Source organism: Pan paniscus, chromosome 3 (assembly GCF_029289425.2).
Source record: "Pan paniscus chromosome 3, NHGRI_mPanPan1-v2.0_pri, whole genome shotgun sequence".
Lineage (NCBI taxonomy): Eukaryota > Metazoa > Chordata > Mammalia > Primates > Hominidae > Pan > Pan paniscus.
Window position 1 is genome coordinate 166,939,522 of NC_073252.2, and position 13,042 is coordinate 166,952,563.

At 39.0% G+C, this 13,042-nt stretch overlaps 1 protein-coding gene and 1 pseudogene across 2 annotated transcripts in view; one reads left to right on the forward strand and one right to left on the reverse strand.

Moving 5' to 3' along the window:
- SH3RF1 (SH3 domain containing ring finger 1) overlaps positions 1–13,042 on the reverse strand; it is a 176,980-nt gene that overhangs the window by 63,689 nt on the left and 100,249 nt on the right. The gene's annotated exons all lie outside the window — the stretch shown is intronic.
- LOC130541484 (large ribosomal subunit protein eL6-like) lies at positions 3,167–9,370 on the forward strand (annotated as a pseudogene).

The window sequence follows — 13,042 nt, forward strand, 5'->3', positions numbered from 1 at the left end:
TTTTTTTCTTTTTTTTTTTTAAGACGGAGTCTTGCTCTGTTGCCCAGGCTGGAGTGCAGTGGTGCAATCTCGGCTCACTGCAACCTCTGCCTCCCGGGTTGAGTGATTTTAACGCTTCAGCCTCCCAAGTAGCTGGGATTGCAGGCAAGCACCACTATGCCTGGCTCATTTTTGTATTTTTAAGTAGAGATGGGGTCTCGCCATGTTGGCCAGGCTGGTCTCAAACTCCTGACCTCAAATGATCCACCCACCTTGGCCTCCCAAAGTGCTGGGATTATAGGCATGAGCCATCGCACCCAGCGCAAGCTTTTACTTTTTACCACGCAATGTGCAAGTGCTGATGACTTAAAGAAGAATAAGACAGTTCTTTTCTTAAAGGATATTAGTAATAACTACAATACAGTGTAATAAATGTAATGATAAAGATATGCACACCATTTATGGGGACAAAAAACATAGGTCTCTCGTGTTTGGTGAGTAGGAAAATGAAACACTTTCTGGAGGAAGTGACACATGAGCCAAGTCTTAAAGGATGCACAGGAATTAGTTGTCAAGGTTGGAGTGAATGAATGAAAGAGAACAGTAAGGGCATTCCAGGCAGAGGGGTCAGCACCAGCAAAGACCTGGAGGTAAGAAGTCACATGTGCAGCAGGACTGGGGAGCATAAAGAATGCAGTATTCCTAGATAAGAATTATGGAACATAAAGGAGAGGTAGGCAGAGGCCAGTTTATTGAGGGTCTTGTATAACATATGAAAGAGTTTTTATTGCTGCGTTCTTCTGGTAATGGTAAGTCATTTCCATGTTTAATGCACAAACAGACTTAGGTCCTATGTGCCAGACAGATCAGTCTGGCAGTAGTGTGGAAAATGGACGTGAAGTGGGCAGGCAGGCAGAGAGCTATGTGCAAAGCACAGGCCTCAACTAGTTGAATATTTTTTAAGTTTAATATTTCCAATGAAGTAGAGCAATATAGTTAGCATTACTTATATCATTGTCTGCCCCCCGACCCGTAAAAAGTGGATCAAAGTTTTATACCCTTGATGGCAACAGAACTTCATAACACAATTTTCAAAAATTAGTTTGGTTTCTACTTAGAGACTTAGAGTCTGGACTACCTATAAGCCAAATTTGTTTTGCTAAACATTTGTTTAGGAATATTAATTATTGCTCTCAAAATGCTATTGGCAATCATCTTGCCTTGGCTTAGTCCATGTGATGTTGTAGTTGGTTAATTAGAACTTCCCTGAGAGGCCAATGTCCTGGGAAGACAGGGGTTGAGCCTTCCAGAGTAATGACACCCTCCTGTGACCTCTGACTTTCAGACTCTGTCTTAAGATCTGGCCTCCAATGGCGTCACTCCTGTTACTCTGCCTTGACCTAATCTTGTAAGCAATTCTGCTGTGCCCAGAAAGGAAATGCCCACCAAGAACTGTGGTCATTCACAACGCTGTGTACTCTGGTCACATTACATTAGTGTCCAACTCTGGGGAAAGAAGAATTCTAATTTTTCTCTACCCTCACAGATGCCTCATTATATTCTCCACTATATTATGTATTTCTTCAAGGCTAGTTATCACAGCTTAACAATATTTCCAAAAATAGGTTTGAGGAAATAATAGTAAAACACAGCAATCGACAGAGAGAGAGAAAGAGAGAGAACTGGCAAGTACTGTACTAAATCTCTTGTACAATAGCTAAAGAGACTCTGATCAGGCAGTATAGGGTATTGGCTGGAAGCACAAACTCCAGAGCCAGATTGCAGGATGTGAATCCCATTTACTAGCTCTGTGATTTGGGGCAGGTTAACTCGCTGTGCCTCTTTCTTCATTTGGGCTGTTGTGAGGATTTAGTGAATTCATATATATAAGCCACACCTTAAATGACCCAGCAGGCAGTACATGCTACATGTGTGAACCATCATCATTGTCATCATCGTCATCATTACCCAGTGTAAAAAGCCTCTTTACCAGTGAAATGGGGCACCTGACAATGCATTTGTCTCTCCACAGCTGGATGCTTTCCCTTTTAGATGAATTCACATAGCAATTACATTTTTAATACATATTCACTGTATAACAATGCAAAGAATGTTCCTCCTAGGAAGTGTTCAGGATTTTGAAATGTGCATTTCTGAAGCACACATTTGTTTTCTGAGTAGAATCCATTCATCTTCTGGTTGAACAGAAGAAATTACAAATTCACTGACATGCACCGTTTAATAGGGGATGGCATTTTAGATGTGGCTGTAGTTCATCTTGACAGGGCTAATGTAAGGCATTGGAAGCCTGCATGAATTAATTGAAAATCCCATTACAAACTCGGTGACAAATAACTCTATTCACCATTATGGCCTGTTTTTCTCCCTACCTCAATTAGCTCTGTTTGGCCCACTCTGTCCAAATCCATGCCAGCCAAACCCATGCACCAAGATACAGATTTAGCACTCTTAGAAACCATTCTGAACTGCTCCTTGAAGAGATCTGTAAAATTCCAAACGACCCACAATATGGTTTTTTGTGATATGCTGATGTGGGAACTGAAGGAATTTATTTCTTTACAGATCACTTCCACACACCAGTGGCCTAATGGACTTATTAACTTTTCCACAAAACAAATCTATTACATGTTCCTAAAATCATCAAGGATTCTAAATAGACCAGTGGCAAGGAGAAAGCTTACTATGATAACAGTGATATACATTATGGTTAGCCTAGGGTTACGTTTCCGTGATGCAACTGAAAATTCATTAATTCATCCCAACTTGCTAAGTCTTGACTGCTAAAATTGTTTCAATGATCAGTAACCACAAAGAATCATAAAGCTTATGACAATCTAACCCATGAACAAACATTTGTGCATCTGGCTGTGTTTTTCTATGGTATTCTTTTTCAATTAAATTCTACGAGGCTAGAAAGCCAGTTTGGGTCAAGTTTCTAAAAAGAAGGCTTCCCACATTAAATAAAATGAATTCTACTCTGATTTTAAATCAAGCAAAGTTCAGTGATCTTTGAAAGACTTATTCCCACACAGACTGCAGATGATTAAGGATAAACGGTTAAACGACTTGGAAAAGCAATAAAAGAACACATTTTCCTTTTGCAACATCTGAAAGATAAAGCCAAAACAATTGGTTTGATAGCCTAGGACTACTCTGTGGATAAAATATGTCTGGAGCCCATGGAGGCACTGCCCTCTCATTCATCTCCTTCGAAAGGTCTGAGAGTCATGTCATCACTGGGCCCTCTGCCCTCCAAGCCTTCTGCAGGCTTTCCAAACTGCTGCTTTTCTTCTGTATCCTCTCATCAGGCCAAGGCCCCCAAGGATCCACAGAGCTTACATTTCACTTGGAGACTTTCACTTGGCTACACATGAAAGGGACGCTTAAAAGGAGAGAAAGCCAAAGAGAAACCGACTCTGCAGTCTAACCTTGGGTTTGCGGCTATCATTCACACTGCCAGCTTTATCAAAAAGCTTGGCAATTTAGACAGGCAAACTGTTACAGTAATTCTGCATCTAAACACATTTTGATAAACATCTACTATATTGTTCATTTAAAAAAATAAGTATGATAGTGGGCCAGCTTTACATTTCAAATAATTTTTGTTTCCAAATCATACATACAGGTTGTCTTTTAAGATATTAAAATCCTCATGTGATCTGCCTATAAATATTTTTGATTAAATGCTTTAGACTTCCATTTCCATACCATCAGCTGTATTCCAATACATCTGGCAAAATGCTACTTGATGAACTAGCTGAGATTCTAACAGGTAAATAAAACATTCACTGCCAATTTATTTTATAGACTCTAAATGCCAATGCCTAGATGTACGTGCAAGACAGCCTCTCTAAATTCAAATTCCTTCATGCATTTCTTACTGCTCCATAAAGTAAAAAAGATTCAATGACCTCCTAAAAAGAAAATCTAGAAGACACTCTTGTAGTGGCAACAGCTATAAAATGTGTATAGTTTAATAACTCAGTTATATCTAAATTGGCATCAATGCTGGCTGATTTTAACTTGACTTTCAGAAACTTTCCAGAAAGAACTGAGGCACAAAGAAATCATAGTAATAGAAAGTACCACACAGAGTAAGAAGTAGAAAAATGGGTGGAAGAAACAATTTTTTTAAAATGTCTTTTGGGCCAGGCACGGTAGCTCACACCTGTAATCCCAGCACTTTGGGAGGCTGAGACAGGCGGATCACTTGAGTCTAGGGAGTTCAAGACCAGCCTGGATGACATGGCAAAACTCAACTCTATAAAAAGTACAAAAATTAGCACGGTGGTGGTGCACCTACAGTCCCAACTACTTGGGAGGCTGAGGCAGTAGGCAGAGGTTGCAGTGAGCCAAGATGGCGCCACTGCACTCCAGCCTGGGCAACAGAGTGAGACTCCGTCTCAGAAAAAAAAGTAAAAAAAAATAGAATGTCTTTTGTATAACGAAAAACATGTTGGCTTTTCCCTACAAAGTAAAATATCTGTCAAGATATAATAACAGCATTTCATGAAAATATTGATTCTTTAACAGTTAATAACTCCTAAGTATTGTTCTCAAGATATCTACATCAGATAATCACTCAAATATGATTTGGCCATCACTACTAATGTTTCAACTTCAATGACAGCCAAGACGAATATTAAAAGTTTTATTTTTCCAAAGTGACATCAGAAGGGACTGAGAATCCCATAATTCCACAATAGTCCATCTTTCATTTGTTCTTTCCTTTAACATTTATTTCTGGAAAGCACTGTGCTGGGGAATTTTTATCTGACAATCATTTTCTTAATCTTCTACCTCCCACCTACCCCAAATTCACTACATAAAATTTTCTAATCATACTAACTTTAATCAAATCTACCAGCACTTTACGGATGGCAGCTGCAAATAAACAGAAATTAAGACAAAACGTGTTTCTTCATTCACATGTCTTCTTTTTGCCCTTATTCTACTATTCCAGTGTCCCCTTTTCTTGCATGCTCATTTTCTCCAGCTTTCTCCAGAAGTAGACTCTGCAGCCAGCCAGCCTCCCTCCTTATTCCAGACCTGGTTCAAGTTCCATACCAGCTCAAGAATGTGGGCTGACCAAGGCCAGCCTTTGGGCTTTTTTAGCGCTTGGTGGCTCCTCAGCACACACTCTGTGCTGTCTGCTGCCCTGCTCACGCTCATCTGTGGGCTCCACACCCTCCATCTTCTCCTTACCCAGCTCCTGCAATCCAATCCACCATCGCTAATGGAGTGTCTAACCCAGCTCTTGACCAAACAGCAATCAGTCAATTATAGTCTCCAGCAGCCTTGCTGTTTTGCGGGGGGCATTAATGGTTTCAGGGGCAAGGTAGAGGGAGAGAAAAAAAAAAAAACTAGAGATAAAGGAAAGTAGATAAAGTAGCTTTCTTACCAATTTCCCTGGGCTGTACTCTCATCATTAATCATTTGCATAATGAATTTAGCTGAAGTCAAGAGTATATTCAAACACCCAGAAAAAAAAAAATGAACAACAGTTTTCCAAATTTCAAAACGAAAAAATGCTATTAGACTCTTCATTAAATGTTTTTTTCTAGAAACTAAAATACAGAAAACAAACTGAAATACATTTGTCCCACCTCCTGGATTTTCCTCTCCTACAAGTACAGGAGAACCTGAGGGGGCACTCAGGGGCATGTTTAAAAGGCAATGTTGCAGGAAAAGTGGGCTAAGGGGCATTGCTTAGTAAATACCTATATTTAGGAGGCAGAAAAAAGAGAGATATAGGAAACTAGAGAGGTTGGACGAAAACCAGCAAACTATAACCACAGTAACAAGGATAATTCCTGAAACACGGTTTTGTCCACATCACCTATGTCTTTACAATCTGGAGACAGTTCCCAATTACCTCTTAAATCACATTAATGGTCTAAATCATGAGTTTTATGGCCCTCCATTTGGATTGTCTGTTCCACCTCATATTTTCCACCCTCAGCAAGCAAACCAGTCTGCTGTCATCACCTCCAACTTCATACATGCCATCTCTCCTCCACCAAAATTCATCGAGAACAGTCCATTTCTCCCTCCACCTCCCCACTTTGTATATGTATCATGTGCCTGATAATTATGCAGCATTTCTTTCACTTGGATTTTTATGTCTGTCTAGGATGACTGCTTTTGTTGTTTGGAATCAGGTGTAAATAAGGCCAAGATCAATGATCTGATTCCTGTGTGGGTCAATAGGACAGTCTCTATTTCCCGGATGTGACAGCCACTACTTGTCCATCAGGACCCAGCCCAGGCATTGCCTCCTTGGGGAAGCTTCTCCCAACCTTCCTCTACCCAAGTCTAGAGAAGGTGCTGCTCTTTTTATGTACACCTAGAGTGCCTTATGAATACTGTTATCATGGCCCTTATCTTACTCAGTTTATAACCTATTTCTTCCTGCTAGACTGTAACCTCCTGGAGACCTGGGACTATGTGTTATGCATCTTTGTATCATGAGTACCTACCTCAGTGTCTGTGAAAAACTTCTTGCTGAATAAATTAATGAAAGAACAAAAGTTATCTCTAGTGGACTGAGTGGTAAGGTGTGGATAGGTTAAGTGGAAAAAGAACACATCTAAAGGAAAAGCAACTAAAAAGATGATTCTACTGACAGGCTCAACAGTTTTACACAAATTGCAAAATATATACAAACACGTATTTATGTGTCTCTGGGAACTCCTCATGAATGGTAGATTGCTAATCCATCTTTTTGAAACTGTCCTCCCAAGTACACAGCAGGTGGTGGGCACTTGATTCTGAGACATGGGAGGTACAGAAATACTGAAGGAGACATTTTTATTACCATTTCCTAGGCTGCTGGGAAACCTGGGGCATGCTAAGGTGCTACAGAAAAACCTGGGGAAACATGAGCAGGCACTGCAAATTGGTATCAACTTCACTGTGTTCTAGACACTAGAACTAAAACATAGTCCGTTCTGGAAATGGGCAGTTGAGTGTCTTATACTAAGCAAATGGCTGGCATTTGAAAAATGTGAAACAAATTATGCAGCAAACTACAGCAAATAAATATTTTCCTTATAAACTCATTTGGTGGTTAGGAGGAAACAGTCATGCAGTTGATATGGCATTTCTCTTGGATGGCCTTAGTACCCAACTCACAGATAAATCATTAAAGAAAACAAATTTTATGAATTTCTCCAAGTGAAGATAGCTATTGAGAATGCAGTCACTCAAGTAAAATGCAAGAAGTTTGTGTCACTCATTGCCCTGAATATTAGTTTTCTGTTTCATCACATGTTTAATAATTACAATAGTATTTTGCAGAGAGCAGGAATATTTACTGGGAAGATTGTCTGCAGTAACTTGAGTTACCATCTTGAAGACTCATCACAGGATGGGGACTATTTCCTGGGAAAAGGTCAAGTTTCTACCTATTTGAAAAACAGATTCCCGGCAAAGAATCTGCCCTTCTCTTGCCACTGCCCTGCCCTAGGCCTCCAACCTGACCCTGGGGTGTAGAGCTAAATAGGGAGGAATGATCATGTACCAGGAATTCTGCTTGCATCTTATCTAATCCTACAGAAATCCAGGAAAGTAGGGAGATTCAGAAACACAAAGGTCGAGAGGGGTGTGTTGAGAACATGTTTTAGTATTAAAGAGGTTGGGTAACAGCCACATGCAGTGGCTCATGCCTGCAAACCCAGCACTTTGGGAGGCTAAGGCAGGCAGATCAATTGAAGCCAGGGGTTCACAACTAGTCTGGGTGATCTGGTGAAACCCCATCTCTTAAAAAACTAAAAAAACAAAAAACTAGCAAGGTATGGTGGCACGTGCCTGTAGTCCAATATTGTGCCACTGCACTCCAGCCTAGGTGACAGAGCAAGACTCTGTCTCAGAGAAAAAAAGCAGGGGGGCGGGGGGGAGTCAGGTAAGGCCTCAGTGAAATTCAATTGCCTATTTTTAGTTTTGTCCAGTGTTTACATTAATACCTTGGAGAGAGGATGCTCATATAATTTAAACATAAGGTTAAATGTAAAAGATAGTTCATAGTTTCAGAATTAAAGCAATATTGAAATAGACCTACACACATATAAACAACTAGACAAAAGCGTCAAGGCAATTCAACTGAGAAAAATAAAGTCTTTTCAAAAGATGATTTCAGAACAATTAGAAGCCCATGGGGAATAGATGGGGATGAATCTTGAGCCCCTACCTCACACTATATACAAAAATTAATTTAAGATGAATCCCAGACTCAAATGTAAAAGCTAAAACTGTAAGTTTTATAGGGGAAACAAGAAATTACCTTAGTGATGTGTAGGGAGGGAAAAAAAGCCTAAATTAACCATAAGCTGACAAATTTGACTGTATCGAAATTGAAAAATTAGGTTCAACAACAAAAGACATGAAGAAAATAAAAATGTAAACCACAGATTGGGAAATATATATATATATAATAAAGGACTCAAATCCAGAATTAAAATGACTCCTACTAACCAACAATTTGATTTAAAAACAGGCAAAAGTTCTTTCCCATCTTGCCAGATGGCGGTGAAAAAATTGAGAAGCTGGATACTAAAGAGAAGGAACCCGAAGCCACGAAGGCTGATGCTGGTGGTAAGGTGAAAACGGGTAATTTCAAGGCTAAAAGCCCCAAGAAGGAGAAGCTCCACTGTGGCCAAAATCCTATCCTTATTAGAGGAATTGGCAGATATTCCTCATCTGCTATATATTCCAGAAGTGCCATGTACAAGAGGAAGTACTCAGCCAATAAATCCAAGGTTGAAAAGAAAAAGAAGGAGAAAGTTCTTGCAACTGTTACAAAACCAGTTGGTGGTGAGAAGAATGGTGGTAACCTAGGTGGTTAAACTTCACAAAATGCCTAGATATTATCCTACTGAAGATGTGTCTCAAAAGCTGCTGAGCCACAACAAAAACCTTCAGTCAGCATGTGACAAACTGCGAGCCAGCATCACCCCAGGGACCATTCTGATCATCCTCTCTAGGTGTCACAGAGGCAAGAGAATGGTTTTCCCGAAGCAGCTGGCTACCGGCTTGTTACTTGTGACTGGACCTCTGGTCCTCAATTGAGTTCCTCTAGAAGAACACACCAGAAATTTGTCATTGCCACCTCAACCAAAATTGGTATCAGCAATGTAAAAATCTCAAAACATCTTACTGTTGCTTACTTCAAGAAGAGGCAGCTGCAGAAGCCCAGATATCAAGAAGGTGATATCTTCGACACAGAAAAAGAGAAATGACCAGTGCAAGGGTGATCAGAAAGCTGTGGACTCAAATTTTAACAAAAATCAAAGCCATTCCTCAGCTCCAGGGCTACCTATAATCTGTGTTTGCCCTGACAAATAAAATTTAACCTCACAAAGTGGTGCTCTAAATTTCTTAAGAACCTAATTAAGTAACTGATAACATTAAAAAATAAAAACAAGCAAAAGATGTGAATACACATCTTGAAAAGAAGATGTTTGTATAGCCATGGAAGGGCACTCAACACCATCAGGCAACTGCAAAATAAAACCAAAATGATATATTATAATGCGTTCATTAGAATGATTAAAATTTAAAGACTGACAACAGAAAATTTTCTAAAAAATGTGGAGCAACTAGAATTTACATAGATTGCTAGTGGGGGTCTAATACTGATTGAAAAATTCTTATAAAGTTATATGTACATTTACTCTTCAATCTACCTCTCTTAGGTATTAACCCAAGATAAACGAAAACATACATCCACACCCAGATTTGTACAAAAATGCACATCACAGCACTATTTATAATACCAAACACTGAAAACAATCCAGATGTCCATCAACATGGGAATAAATGGAATCCTGTTTAACTATTTCAAAAAATGAATTACTGACACATGTGAGTAAAAAAAAATACTATATGATTACATTTATAAAATATTCAAAAATAGGTGAAACGAATCTCTTGTGGTAAAAATCACAGTAGTTGCCCATAGGAGGTGGGCAAATGAGTGAAAGAGGGTGTGAGGGAAATTTCTGAGACTATAAATATATTCTGTATCTTGACGGAGGTGTTAGTTATCCTGGTGTAGAAAGGTATCAAAACCTACTAGATCGTACACTTAAGAACTGTAATTCACACATACAAATTTTACCTCAATACCAAAGGATATTAAGGTAACACTGGAAGGCCAAGGTGGTAGGATATCTTGAGGCTGGGAGTTCAAGATCAGCCTAGACAAAATAGTGAGTCCCTGTCTCTAAATAAAATTAAAAATAAATTAGCTGGGCATGGTGGGACAGGCCTATAGTCCCAGCTACTCAGGAGGCTAAGGTAGAAGGATCACTTGAGCCCAGGAACTCCAGGTTGCAATGAGCTATGATTGCGTCACTGCAGTCCAGCCTGGGCAACAGAGTGAGACCTCACCTCTAAAAACAAAAACAAAAGCAAAAGTATCACAATGAGTAACAAGCCACACTGGCTTTCAAGAGAATGGCAAAATGAGAAAAACAAGAAATCTGAAATTCAGAGGTATGGAGATTAATGCACATAAAGATGTCTACTTTTCCAAAAGGAAATTACAGAACAGAAATGATTGTACATAATGTACTGTCACTCCTAGAATCTGACCTTATTAGCACCAGTCAGTCTCTCACTAGATGTCCAGGATACATTCTGAATCCCATAAACAAAAGGAACAGAGAAGTTTGGCATATTCAGTAGAGAGAGATAAAGATGATAAAAGTGTTGGAAAATATTGACAGAAAAGCTGTAGAAACTGAGATGTATTAGTACAGCAGTATTATTCTAGAATAAGTCTTCAAATACCATGAAAAGGTCTTACACAAAGAGAGTAAGTCTGATTGGAACTCGCTGAATAAAAAAATACAGGCTTAAACTCATGCATGCATTATTTAAGTTGGATAAAGGAATTTCCTGACAGAGAGGGTTGTTAAATATTGCAGTGGATTATGATATCTTTCACTGGAGACTTTGAAAAAATGAACAGTCTCACGTTTGGTTCTGCCCAAAGGCAAAGGGACAGACTATGACTGATGATCTCTAGTAATCTATGATTTCTTTGGCAATCAAATCATCTGAGAGAAAAAGTTTATTCTTGATGATTTTGTCCTTTGTTTCTTAGGGGTGGAATCTCAATAATAATGATAGTGATGAGGTATGAGAGAGTGAGCAGGGAGGAGACATTTGGAAAGAAAATGAAATGAGAATATGAATTCGCCTACAGAAATCAAATCAAGCCAGCTTCAATACTCCAAAGTCTGTCATGACCTTCTACAATGTCATTAGGAAAAGCAGAAACAAGCTCAGCTGTGGTCAAACCAAGCTGCCTTTTATCTTCTTATTTTTGCTGTAGAGAGTAATACATAATATGTGCGTATTACTGTTACTGTTCTTCAAAGGAGCATTCTTCTAGCCAATTAAATGTGAAGTTTATATAGCAAGGATTAAACAATTACTTCAGGAAAATATCTTCTTACTTTGAAATAAACTTATTACAAGGATATAGAACCAATCCTGTGAACCCTATAGGGTAGGCTCAAAGTCTTTAAAACATAATTAAGTCTTTTCATTAAAAAAATAACAAGAGACCGGGTGCAGCAGCTCACACCTGTAATCCCAGCACTTTGGGAGGCTGAGGCAGGCGGATCATATGAGGTCAGGAGTTCAAGACCAGCCTGGCCAACATGGCAAAACCCTGTCTCTACTAAAAATTAAAAAGTTAGCCAGGTGTGGTGGTGCATACCTGTAGTCCCAGCTACTTGGGAGGCTGAGGCAGGACAATCACTTGAACCCGGGAGGCGGAGGTTGCAGTGAGCTGAGACTGCACCACTGCACTCCAGCCTGGGCAACACAGCAAGACACTGTTTCAAAAAATTAACAAAAAATAAAAAATAAAAACTCAGACATCCATGGAAAACTGGTTTTGTTTAAAGGTGAGAGAAGGAAGGAAGATCTTTGGACCACTTAAAAATTTTTTATTTAATCAAAATTTACTGTTATTTTTCACTTTTTCTTTTGAGACAGGGTCTTACTCTGTCAACCAGGCTGGAATGCCGTGGTGTGATCAGGGCTCACTGAAGCCTCGACCTCCTGGGCTCAAGCAATCCTCCTGTCTTAGCCTCCTGAATAGCTCGGTCCATTGGAAATGAGGCTTTAAAAATACTTTGTAAATATTCTGTGGTACTAAAATGAGTGTTACTAGAAGATCCTAATTGCCTTTATGCTCTAATTTCTCCATTATTCGACTGTGCAAGAAATGCTACTGGAAAAAGTAATATCCATTTGCAATGAACAATTTTATCAATAGATAGATTAATGGGCAGTTTTATTGAGGCTTCCTTAAAAAAAAAAAAGTCTTCCAATTCAAATATACTGATCACCAAAAATAAGAAATGAGAGCAACTTAAAGGGAAATGGTTTACTAAGCCAGTTGCAGCAAGCCCAGACCCAAATGTTATTTTGTTCTAAATAAATAAATAGTAGAATATGAATTACAGGTGTTTTCAACCAAAATGAACCATTTATATTAAAATGACACATTTTTTTCTGTTTCTAGGTGATTAAATAAATAGCAAAGAAAATCAAGCAAGAGCCCATGCGTGCACCTGAGACTACTTTTGTTAAGCATTTCGTGTATACTGCATAAGAAGGTAACAGATCATGCTAGCTGTATTCCTACTAACGAAAAATTTAAGATGAGAAAATTAATAATCGGAATACTTTTGGTCATGGCAACAGACTAAATTACTATTTTTAAACATCTTGCCAATATATTAAAACATATGCTTTTTGAAAATTGTTTAACTAAATTTTTTTTAGGCAAAGCAACTAATTTTACATGTTCACCAGGCTGTGAGCTATGTGAGGGCAGGGCTGGAGCTCATTCATCTTCATATCCTGGGGGCGCAACACACAGCAAAGAATCAGCTCATTAGATGACTACTTTTCTGCTGCTTCTTCCTTCATTCCATCCTATATAGATCTGCCAGATTCATCTTCCTGAAATACAACTTTTATCATCACATCACCTGTCTGATCTAATCTGTCTGATCTGTCT